Source organism: Neoarius graeffei, chromosome 4, assembly GCF_027579695.1.
Source record: "Neoarius graeffei isolate fNeoGra1 chromosome 4, fNeoGra1.pri, whole genome shotgun sequence".
Lineage (NCBI taxonomy): Eukaryota > Metazoa > Chordata > Actinopteri > Siluriformes > Ariidae > Neoarius > Neoarius graeffei.
The window spans coordinates 43,855,287-43,868,354 of NC_083572.1; the positions used below are offsets into that span (position 1 = coordinate 43,855,287).

Consider the following 13,068-nt stretch of genomic DNA (forward strand, 5'->3'; position numbering starts at 1 on the left):
CTCCTTCTTCAAATACTGCATAACCGGCACAAACAGAAACAAGCCTTTCCACCCTCTCCTTCATCTTCAGCATTGGAATTTTAGTAAAAAATAAGTAACGGTGATTGCGTGCTGACCCTCCTGCTGCCACATGCGTGTGCGCGCGCACACACACACCTCTACTTAACGTTGTAGCACAAAATAGAAAGGGTCTACATGGTCCTAACTGGTACTGTTAGAACCAGAAAAGGTTGTAGTTTTATACACAACTTAGTTTTGGTGGTAATGCATATGACACAATGCGCCAGCTACTCCTGCCAGCACTGAAAGTGATAGTAGAACGGCAGCTGCAATTATCGACAGTCCATAATTATCGACGCCTTTTCAGATTTACCAATAAAAAAACAATTTTGCAAAGGTGAGTTTCAGTTACAACAGTTATGATTGGTTAATTAATCAACTGGAATACACCCCCCCCCCCGGCCCTTTGATCTTGTCGTCTGATGACACAGCTTGTTAAATGAGATGGAATGTTTTTCAGCACGATCGGTAATTTGAGGAAAACCCGGATGTTATCATCGCAGGTAAACATGGTGGAAAGATCATGCACATGTTTGTGGGGATACAAATATTGATCTGTTGAACCCTAATAAGCACAGTATGACTGAGGAATTTATTAATACCATGTACAGTATGAGTCTCCACCCAAAAATGACCAGACCCACCAGAATTGCTGACCATAGTGTTACCTTAATAGATAATATATTTACCAATGATATAGATAATAACATTATAAGTGGAATATTAATCAATGATATTAGTGATCATCTACCAGTTTTTACAATTTATGACTGTAATCATAAGAGAAATGTGACAGACCATAAACTAGGTTCTTTGAAACTTTACTTATCAAATTCACCGATATTTCATGATATCCTTGTCAAAACCTACTCTTTCATTTGACAGTCACCATTTTGTATCTAAACATGCGTTTGAGAAGTCATGTGAGGTGTTGATAAGAGTGATCACTTTCACCGGTGTCCACCATTATCGACACCCTGTGGAATTAAGTGACATTTACAACTGTTATGTATCGATCTTTGTGTAACATTGTTGAAGGAGATTAAGTACTTTAAAAAAATAAAAGTGCTGTGATTTATAATATACTATAGTTTTTTTCTGATTCATAACAGAATGGATTGCTTATAGAGTATTTGGAACCCTATTGCAATAAATAGAATTAGACCAGAATTAAATTCCTAGCATATAAAAAATTACATGCTTGAAATATTTAGATTTTTCTGTTCCATTCAGATTTTTTTCCAGTTTGTTGCAAATATCTACCACATATTACAATATCAGTAGACAGTTTATATTTTTAGATGTAAAAATATAAAGTTTTGGTTCAAGGAATGACATGCGAACTTTGACCTGGATTTTCATATGGTTATAATGTCAATTGACTGCTGACATTTATTGGTAAACTACAAAACTAGAAATTAATACAAACAACAATGAATGATTAACAAAATGTGATCTATGAAAATACTTAGAAAGTGGAACAAAAATATTTTCTGACACAGGTTAAACATTATCAGCTAATTTGTTTACAAACATTAGAATTGCTTCCTCATTTACGTAAGCACAGACATCGCTATATTTATATAAAATATATTTTGTACTAAATATAAGTCTATGTAAAATAAATTTTAAATAAAAACTATGTTTTGTTAACGTAATACCACATACTTATGATTTTTTTAAAAAATAAATAAAGATCGATAATTGTGGAACGGTGTCAATAACTGTGGACAAAGGTGTCAATACTTGTGGAACGGTGTCACGTGATCTGATATGCCAAATAATTGGGAATCAACTCTTTTTTTTCCCCCCCAGTGGAAATTTGAGTAATTATTCATGCACAATTTACATATTGAAAGCCTTTTCTACTTGTGCAATGGCCAAAAGATCATTAAAGTGTCGATAATTGTAGCTGCCACTCTGCCTAATTACTGCCATTATTTAGCTTTGTATAAAACTTCAGAACTGCTATCAGTTAAAAGGATAAAAGACTAAGGACAACTAATAAATTCAAGCAACAGGCTAAACACAAGCTTGACACTTACTGTGTGGTGAGTTCTTTGGGATGGTGTTTCTGACTTCTGTTTCCAGATCGTAGGAACTGCGCCACGTACCAGATGTCGCTCAAATCCTATGTGAATTTTCCTCACAAATGTATCTTTTTCAAAATGTATGGACCAGACACCAAACCATCCTGTTGGCTTGAAGTTACCTTTCTTTGTCCGTACAAATCGAACCCATTCATTCCGTAAGTGTCCTGCCAACTTTGGCCTATAATGGATCAAAATTCCGCTTTTTTTTATTGGCTACACTTGAACAGCCTTGAAGGACACACCTCTTAGGAGACATACTTTGGTTTTAGCTTTGGAATGGAATAAATAAAAAAAAATGTTAAAAACGTGCTACACTTTGCAAAGCAAACAAAGCCAGAAATGCCACAAACTTTCAATCATTATGCATATGACATCACTTCCTTTGAATTAACAGTAACTTACCAGGAACGCATTCATGTAATGGTGGACTCAAAAAGCCAAACTTTACCAACTAAATAGAACATGTTCCCAGCCTTGTATTAAAAAACAATTTAGATAGTAAACTATTTAACATGTCTAGTTTTATAAGGTATAATTTCCAGGGGTGATGCCATTTTCATAAGACTAGCACTTTAAAGAAAACATAAAGGCAAGGAATATTTTCCTTTTTACTCTTGAGTCTCTTGAATACATTCTTTTTGATATCTTTTTGAAGGTAGCATCAACATTTCATGGTCGTGTATGGAAGCAGTTTGTTCACTTCTTTCATACAAGTAACCATGGGATATTATTTAGCACTCTTTGGCTCTCTTATTTAAACGTTACATATTAAGTGTTACATGTTAAACCCTGTTTGACAGGGTAAGTATTACTGGAGTCATACAAGACATTAGTCCATCTGAAGCTTTCATGTGAGACTACACATGCAAACATTTTATTATTAAAATATTATTTACCTTCTATAAAATGACTAGTAGAAATAACCCCAGGTAACAGACATATATCCCATCCAAACTGAAATGTTGGTAAAGACTCCATTACAGTTTCTGCAAAGACACAGGAAGAACTTATTATTTTCTATTGTGCCCTGCCAAAACCAAAATGAAACCAAACAAACACAGAACAATAAAATATTACAGCAGACATCTGTCTAGAAATTCCATAATGTCCAAATCATATTTTATAAGTATTTGCCATAGGAAGTTCTTTCAGAGGAAGTTGGTGTTTTAAATGCTTTTTCCAAGCCTAAAATTGAAGAGCACTGATTTACTGAGGCGGCACGGTAGTGTAGTGGTTACTCACAGCAAGAAGGTCCGGGTTCGAGCCCCGTGGCCGGTGAGGGCCTTTCTGTGCGGACTTTGCATGTTCTCCCTGTGTCTGTGTGGGTTTCCTCTGGGTGCTCCGGTTTCCCCCACAGTCCAAAGACATGAAGGTTAGGTTAACTGGTGACTCTAAATTGACCGTAGGTGTGAGTGTGAAATCTATGTGTCAGCCCTGTGATGACCTGGCGACTTGTCCAGTGTGTACCCCGCCTTTCGCCCGTAGTCAGCTGGGATAGGCTCCAGCTTGCCTGCGACCCTGTAGAACAGGATAAAGTGGCTAGAGATAATGAGATAAGATGAGATGAGATGAGATGAGATGAGATGAGATGAGACAAAGTACTTTGTATTTGCTGCATCTTTCAGTTCTTTTAAATCAAGGCTGAATACTTTCTTCTTTGCCGCTGCCTTTTATTCAATCAAATTTGAGGCTTTTGTTTATTTCCTTGCTCTGCACTGTATCTTTTATTCTTGTATTTTATCTGTCTTATTCTATTTTAGCTTGTTTTTTTCTCTAATCTTACTATTTTTAATTGTACTCGAATGTCCGTTTATAATGTGTTTCTTCCTCCGGCCATTCACCTCCAAAGCACTTTTTTTTCCCCTTCAGCCCGACCACAGTGCATGATGGGATATATTGCTTGGTTAGTGACCATCGGTTGCACAGTCCTTTTCATGGTGCATTGTGGGATACTATGAGTCCACTATATAGGGTGTAATAATTCTCACTGTACATTCGGACAGCACTACAAAATGGCGAACTCACTATATACAGTAGTCCACGATATAGTGAGTAGTGAGTGATTTTGGGCACAGGGCATGTCCTATAGTGTACCTAGGTATTATCATGGGTGGCTGGTGTCATGTCTTTGCGGGCTCGAGCGCCCCACTTTCGTCCATGCGCATGAAGCGTGCAGCATGTGCACCCTTGGGACAATTGGTTCGTTGCAAACACCTGTTGCTGATTGGAGCACAATCAGCACGTGCGCATCAAAGGACGCTGACTGCACACTCACTTTGTGATGTATTAACACTTATGATTGTATCTGTCTCCGAGGTCATGGTTGTTCCTTGCCATGGTTTCCGAGCTCTAGTTTATGTTTTGGTTGCGGTTTTGTTTGTTTCAGTTTGTGAAGCTGAGTGAACCAGCACCAGCAGTGGTCATAAGAAAGCACACACTGAATGGTATGAAGCGAAGCTGTAGTTTGTACTGTAATGAGCCGAGCACTGTAGATTAACACAGCCAATCAGTGACAATCACATCAGGTGATTACAAAGAGTGACAAACCCCTGAGATTGTATTTTCCATTTGGATGAATGTATTCTACCCCATTTCAGTGATGCATCTATGAGACATCATTGGCAGTTGTGTCGTGAACATGAATTTAATGTTTACACTATCATCCTTTTTCTCAATAATGTGTTTAGAGGAGAAAGTAAAAGTATACTGAATAAGCAACACACTGTCAAAGTCTAATCAAAGTACAAATTACTGGACAAGACAGGCAACAGAACTGTAAAATATGTGGGTGTTTTTTTGTTTTTTGTTTTTTTTTGGGGGGGGAGGTTATGTATGTATGTATGTGACGTTTTTAGAACTTTCACTGTTTACTGTGCTTCCTATTTGGAGGCAATACATGAAGCTACTGGAGCATTATCTCATCTCATCTCATCTCATCTCATTATCTCTAGCCACTTTATCCTGTTCTACAGGGTCGCAGGCAAGCTGGAGCCTATCCCAGCTGACTACGGGCGAAAGGCGGGGTACACCCTGGACAAGTCGCCAGGTCATCACAGGGCTGACACATAGACACAGACAACCATTCACACTCACATTCACACCTACGGTCAATTTAGAGTCACCAGTTAACCTAACCTTCATGTCTTTGGACTGTGGGGGAAACCGGAGCACCCAGAGGAAACCCACGCAAACATGGGGAGAACATGCAAATTCCGCACAGAAAGGCCCTCGCCGGCCACGGGGCTTGAACCCGGACCTTCTTGTTGTGAGGTGACAGTGCTAACCACTACAACACCGTGCCGCCCTACTGGAGCATTATGGGTAAAAAAAAAAATATATATAGAATTTACTAATGCAGCTACCGTACCTATCTGGAAATTAGAAATCCTGCTTCACAAATCTGCCACAGTGTTAAAACAACAATAAACACTGCAGAGGACAATGTACCATATTGCACACTAGATTTTTTTCCCCCATTATGCAATTCTATACATTATAATAATCAGCTGCGACAATGGGGCGGCATGGTGGTGTAGTGGTTAGCACTGTCACCTCACAGCAAGAAAGTCCTGGGTTCAAGCCCAGCGGCCGACAAGGGCCTTTCTGTGTGGAGTTTGCATGTTATCCCCGTGTCTGCATGGGTTTCCTCCGGGTGCTCTGGTTTACCCCACAGCCCAAATACATGCAGGTTAGGTGAATTGGTGGCTCTAAATTGACCATAGGTGTTTCTATGTGTTAGCCCTGCGATGACCTGGTGACTTGTCCAGGGTGTACCCTGCCTCTCGCCCACAGTCAGCTGGGATAGGCCTGCAACCCTGTAGAGGGTAAGCAGGTACAGATTATGGGTGGGTGGATGCACGCGCGCAGATAGAGGGGGGGACGGGGGGGGATTCGTCCCACCCAGATTTAAATTCACCTCGTTCGGTCCCCCCCACTCATAGGGAGGAAAAAACGTCTATGCTGTCTTTCTTTGCATAAGGCAAACCTCACGGAAAAATCAAAAGACTAATTACCATAAGGTTTATTGAGGTGCACAGCAGTGTATACATAGTTGCAACTGCGCAGACTGCACAGGTTGCGAGCTCGAGCTTGGTTGCTATGGTTACCCATAACAAGTTTGACAGGCATATCAGGGACAGCGCCTCCTAGTTCAGGACCCCAACACGGCATGATGAAGGGTGCCAAAAGGCAGAAAACGATTGCATCATTTTTTCAAAAAAAAAAAAAAACGACTGTAAGTAAACTGTGCCTTACTTTATCATATCACCTTGCAATTTTTTGATAGTCTGTTCAAAGCAATGTCGTAGTGAAAGTAAAATCGTACGGAGTAGAGATGCCTTTCTGGTAGCCTCCTTCTTTCGGTGGTAGCCTGTAGATACAGTGCTCAGAAGGCAGTTTTAATGTTTAATCTGGCGTTCCCTGCCATAATTTCAGCGAGCATATTGTTTCATAAGGAAGCTTTGCAAAGAGTTGTTGACTGACTGCCACTCACGCAACACACAGGCATAGTTAGAAAGTCAGGATGCACTGGTTTACACTTTACACACACACACGTAGCCCAGCCTCTTGCTATGTTTAACAGTTGGAACTTAGCGGTTTTAAAACTAGTTTTGCAATTTCTGCGCGTGATGATAATGTGTAAACTTTGGATTTCCATAGGCTATGTTAAAATGTTATCATTGTCCTGGCCTGCAGGTAGTTCCTGGTGATGGCAGTGAGGGAGGTGAAATAACATGTATACACACTAACGTTCAAAAGTTTGGGGTCACCCAGACAATTTTGTGTTTTCCATGAAAAGTCACACTTTTATTTACCACCATAAGTTGTAAAATGAATAGAAAATATAGTCAAGACATTTTTCTGGCCATTTTGAGCATTTAATCGACCCCACAAATGTGATGCTCCAGAAACTCAATCTGCTCAAAGGAAGGTCAGTTTTATAGCTTCTCTAAAGAGCTAAACTGTTTTCAGCTGTGCTAACATGATTGTACAAGGGTTTTCTAATCATCCATTAGCCTTCTGAGGCAATGAGCAAACACATTGTACCATTAGAACACTGGAGATAGAGTTGCTGGAAATGGGCCTCTATACACCTATGGAGATATTGCACCAAAAACCAGACATTTGCAGCTAGAATAGTCATTTACCACATTAGCAATGTATAGAGTGTATTTCTGATTAGTTTAAAGTGATCTTCATTGAAAAGAACAGTGCTTTTCTTTCAAAAATAAGGACATTTTAAAGTGACCCCAAACTTTTGAACAGTAGTGTGTGTGTATATATATATATATATATATATATATATATATATATATATATATATATATATACACACACACACATACATTATATATATATATATATATATATATATACAAAATGGGGCGGCACGGTGGTGTAGTGGTTAGCGCTGTCGCCTCACAGCAAGAAGGTCCTGGGTTCGAGCCCCAGGGCCGGCGAGGGCCTTTCTGTGTGGAGTTTGCATGTTCTCCCCGTGTCCGCGTGGGTTTCCTCCGGGTGCTCCGTTTTCCCCCACAGTCCAAAGACATGCAGGTTAGGTTAACAGGTGACTCTAAATTGACCGTAGGTGTGAATGTGAGTGTGAATGGTTGTCTGTGTCTATGTGTCAGCCCTGTGATGACCTGGCGACTTGTCCAGGGTGTACCCCGCCTTTCGCCCGTAGTCAGCTGGGATAGGCTCCAGCTTGCCTGCGACCCTGTAGAAGGATAAAGCGGCTAGAGATAATGAGATGAGATGAGATACACAAAATGGAATCATTTGCTGACAGCTCAGTCCCCCCCAGTTCAAAAATCCTATCTGCGCCCCTGGGTGGATGGATATGACAATGAGTTTGTTAACTTTTTTCTGAGACAGTAACTGTTCTAAACTTTTACTCAAGGGGAAGAATTCTGTGTGCCTCTCTATAAATGTTTTGGATCTTAGTGGGGGGGGAATATATGAGCCCCTAAGAACCAGGGCGGGCCATCCCACATTTTTTTGATTTCGAGAAATTTCAATTTAAAGTTTAAGTTTTGTTGCATCTCTGAAGTACAGAATTTAACAAAAACTAGAATAGAAAGACATCACTAGTAAAGGTAAAAATTTTATGAATTACACTTATATGCCCCACCTCATAGACCCTCTAACTCATTTTTTTCAAAAATGTGGGATGGCCCGTATATATATATATATATATATATATATATATATATATATATATATATATATATACGCTTATCCTGTACGTGTGTGTGTGTGTGTGTATATATATATATATATATATATATATATATATATATATATTATACACTACCATTCAAAAGTTTGGGGTCACTTTGAAATTTCCTTATTTTTGAAAGAAAAGCACTGTTCTTTTCAATGAAGATCACTTTAAACTAATCAGAAATACACTCTATACATTGGTAATGTGGTAAATGACTATTTTAGCTGCAAATGTCTGGTTTTTGGTGCAATATCTACATAGGTGTATAGAGGCCCATTTCCAGCAACTATCACTCCAGTGTTCTAATGGTACAATGTGTTTGCTCATTGCCTCAGAAGGCTAATGGATGATTAGAAAACCCTTGTACAATCATGTTAGCACAGCTGAAAACAGTTTAGCTCTTTAGAGAAGCTATAAAACTGACCTTCCTTTGAGCAGATTGAGTTTCTGGAGCATCACATTTGTGGGGTCGATTAAATGCGCAAAATGGCCAGAAAAATGTCTTGACTATATTTTCTATTCATTTTACAACTTATGGTGGGAAATGAAAGTGTGACTTTTCATGAAAAACACAAAATTGTCTGGGTGACCCCAAACTTTTGAACGGTAGTAAATATACCTGTGTATGTATATATATATATATATATATATATATATATATATATACACACACACACACACACACACAAACACACACACACAACCCCGATTCCAAAAAAGTTGTAAATAAAAATGGAATGCAATGATGTGGAAGTTTGAAAATTCCATATTTTATTCAGAATAGAACATAGATGACATATCAAATGTTTAAATTGAGAAAATCATTTAAAGAGAAAAATTAAGTGATTTTAAATTTCATGACAACAACACATCTCAAAAAAGTTGGGACAAGGCCATGTTTACCACTGTGAGACATCCCCTTTTCTCTTTACAACAGTCTATAAACATCTGGGGACTGAGGAGACAAGTTGCTCAAGTTTAGGGATAGGAATGTTAACCCATTCTTGCCTAATGTAGGATTCTAGTTGCTCAACTGTCTTAGGTCTTTTTTGTCGTATCTTCCGTTTTATGATGCGCCAAAGGTTTTCAATGGGTGAAAGATCTGGACTGCAGGCTGGCCAGTTCAGTACCCGGACCCTTCTTCTATGTAGCCATGATGCTGTAATTGATGCAGTATGTGGTTTGGCATTGTCATGTTGGAAAATGCAAGGTCTTCCCTGAAAGAGACGTCGTCTGGATGGGAGCATATGTTGCTCTAGAACCTGGATATACCTTTCAGCATTGATGGTGTCTTTCCAGATGTGTAAGCTGCCCATGCCACATGCACTAATGCAACCCCATACCATCAGAGATGCAGGCTTCTGAACTGAGCGCTGATAGCAACTTGGGTTGTCCTTCTCTTTAGTCCGAATGACACGGCATCCCTGATTTCCATAAAGAACTTCAAATTTTGATTCGTCTGACCACAGAACAGTTTTCCACTTTGCCACAGTCCATTTTAAATGAGCCTTGGCCCAGAGAAGACGTCTGCGCTTCTGGATCATGTTTAGATATGGCTTCTTCTTTGAACTATAGAGTTTTAGCTGGCAACGGCGGATGGCACGGTGAATTGTGTTCACGGATAATGTTCTCTGGAAATATTCCTGAGCCCATTTTGTGATTTCCAATACAGAAGCATGCTTGTATGTGATGCAGTGCCGTCTAAGGGCCCGAAGATCACGGGCACCCAGTATGGTTTTCCAGCCTTGACCCTTACGCACAGAGATTCTCCCAGATTCTCTGAATCTTTTGATGATATTATGCACTGTAGATGATGATATGTTCAAACTCTTTGCAATTTTACACTGTCGAACTCCTTTCTGATATTACTCTACTATTTGTCGGTGCAGAATTAGGGGGATTGGTGATCCTCTTCCCATCTTTACTTCTGAGAGCCACTGCCACTCCAAGATGCTCTTTTTATACCCAGTCATATTAATGACCTATTGCCAATTGACCTAATGAGTTGCAGTTTGGTCCTCCAGCTGTTCCTTTTTTGTACCTTTCACTTTTCCAGCCTCTTATTGCCCCTGTCCCAACTTTTTTGAGATGTGTTGCTGTCATGAAATTTCAAATGAGCCAATATTTGGCATGAAATTTCAAAATGTCTCACTTTTGACATTTGATATGTTGTCTATGTTCTACTGTGAATACAATATCAGTTTTTGAGATTTGTAAATTATTGCATTCCGTTTTTATTTACAATTTGTACTTTGTCCCAGCTTTTTTGGAGTCGGGGTTGTACATATAGCCGCTTATCCTGTACAGGGCTGCAGGCAAGCTGGAGCCTATCCCAGCTGACTGTGGGCGAGAGGCAGGGTACATCCTGTACAAGTTGCCAGGTCATCGCAGGGCTGACACATAGATACAAATAACCATTCATACTCACACCTATGGTCAATTTAGAGCCACCAGTTAGCCTAACCTGCATGTCTTTGGACTGTGGGGGAAACCCACGCAGACACGGGGAGAACATGCAAACTGCACACAGAAAGGCCCTTGTCAGCTGCTGGGCTCAACCCCAGGACCTTCTGGCTGTGAGGCGACAATGCTAGCCACTACACCACCATAGATCATGCAGCAAGACAACGACCCTATGCACACAAGTCGTTCTACCAAAGAATAGTTAAAGAAGAATAAAGTTAATGTTTTGGAATGGCCAAGTCAAAGTCCTGACCTTAATCCAATTGAAATATTATGGAAGGACCTGAAGCGAGCAGTTCATATGAGGAAACCCAGCAACATCCCAGAATTGAAGCTGTTCTGTATGGAGGAATGGGCTAAAATTCCTCCAAGCTGGTGTGCAGGACTGATCAGCAGTTACAGGAAATGTTTAGCTGCAGTTATTGCTGCACAAGGGGGTCACACCAGAAACTGAAAGCAAAGGTTCACATACTTTTGCCATTCACAGATATGTAATATTGGATCATTTTCCTCAATGAATAAATGATCAAGTATAGTATTTTTGTCTCATTTGTTTAACTGGGTTCTCTTTATCTACTTTTAGGACTTGTGTGAAAATCTAATGATGTTTTAGGTCATATTTATGCAGAAATATAGAAAATTCTAAAGGGTTCACAAACTCTCAAGCACCACTGTGTGTGTGTGTATAACTCTTCAGTATAGGAACAAAGTAACCCCATAAACCATCCATCATCATAGATCCCAAATCATATCATACAATTTTCAGAGCAGACCAGAACACAGGTTTCTCTGGTAAAACAAAGGGTGGTGGAATCTTTTTTTTCTGTAAACTGTGGCTGGTGCAGTGATGTGTCACTGATCCTGCAACACTGTTCTGACCTGGAATCATTTTTCATTAACTGTAAACCCTTCTACTCCCCCTGTGAGTTCGCTTCATTTATTCTGGTTGGTGTTTACATTCCACCACAGGCCAACGTGCAGAACGCACAGCACATGATGGCCGACCAGACACTGGTCGTGGAGCAGACTAACCTTGACTCCCTAGTTATTGTCCTTGGTGACTTTTACAGAGGTAACCTCAACCACGAACTACCCAAATACAAAGAGTTTATTAAATGCATGACCAGAGAGGAGAATATTTTGGATCACTGCTACACTACAGTCAACATTGCCCATCACGCTGTCCCCCATGCTGTACTGGGCCACTCTGACCATGTCATGGGCCACCTGATTCCTGCATACAGGCAGAAATTAAATTTGAGGAAACCTGTAGTGAGGATATCAAAAATGTGGAGCAATGAGGCTGCAGAGAACCTTCAGGCCTGCTTGGACTGTACAAACTGGGATGTGTTCAGGACTGCTACCAATAGTCTGTATGAGCACACAGAGGCTGTGACAGCCGATATCAGCTTCTGTGAGGACTGCTATGTTCCATCACAAACCAGGTTGAGTTGCAATAATGACAAACCCTGGTTCACAGATGAGCTCAAACAGCTAAGGTTGCAAAAGGAAGAAGCATTCAGAAGTAGGGATCGGAACAGATTTAAAGAGTCTAAGAACAGGTTTAGCAAGGTGGTGAGAGAAGCTAAACAACTGTACTCTGAGAAACTCCAACACCAGTTCTCAGTCAGTGACTCTGCATCTGTCTGGAAAGGGTTCAGACAGATCAGTAAATACAAACCTTCAGCTTCCCACTCTGTTCATGACTTCTGCCTGGCCAACCAACTAAATGAGTTCTGCTGTTGCTTTGAAAGACAATGGGACTGTCCTAATATCCCCCGTGACTCCACACTCCAGCCCACCACCCCCACTTCTACTGCTGCCAGGGCCTCTCTACAACCTCTCAACCTGGAGGCCCCTCCACCCACTACCACAGCCTCAACTTTCTCCATGATGTAAAGGGACATCAACAAGCTCTAAGAAGCTAAACCTCCACAAAGCAGCAGGTCCCGGCTCTGTCTCACCATTTACCCTGAAGCACTGTACTGATCATGTTAGGGTTTTGCTGGGATTCGAACCTGGTTCGCTGGTGTGATAATCCAGCAAACCCCCACTAGGCCACCAGGGGGATGAATCAAATGCAGAGGCGTGAGGCGGAAGTAGAAAAAGTATCAAAAGGTTTATTTACAATATTTACACCATTTACAATCCAAGGCAAAAACAAAAAGTTCAAAGAAACAAAGAGCCAAAAAAAAAACATAAAAGAGGCAAAAATACAAATGCTCAGAG

General features: G+C 40.3%; 1 pseudogene; it reads left to right on the top strand.

The window, feature by feature from the left end:
- Positions 1-12,738, top strand: part of LOC132884570 (contactin-4-like) — a 196,177-nt pseudogene extending 183,439 nt beyond the window's left edge.
- Positions 12,739-13,068: the final 330 nt, after the last annotated feature.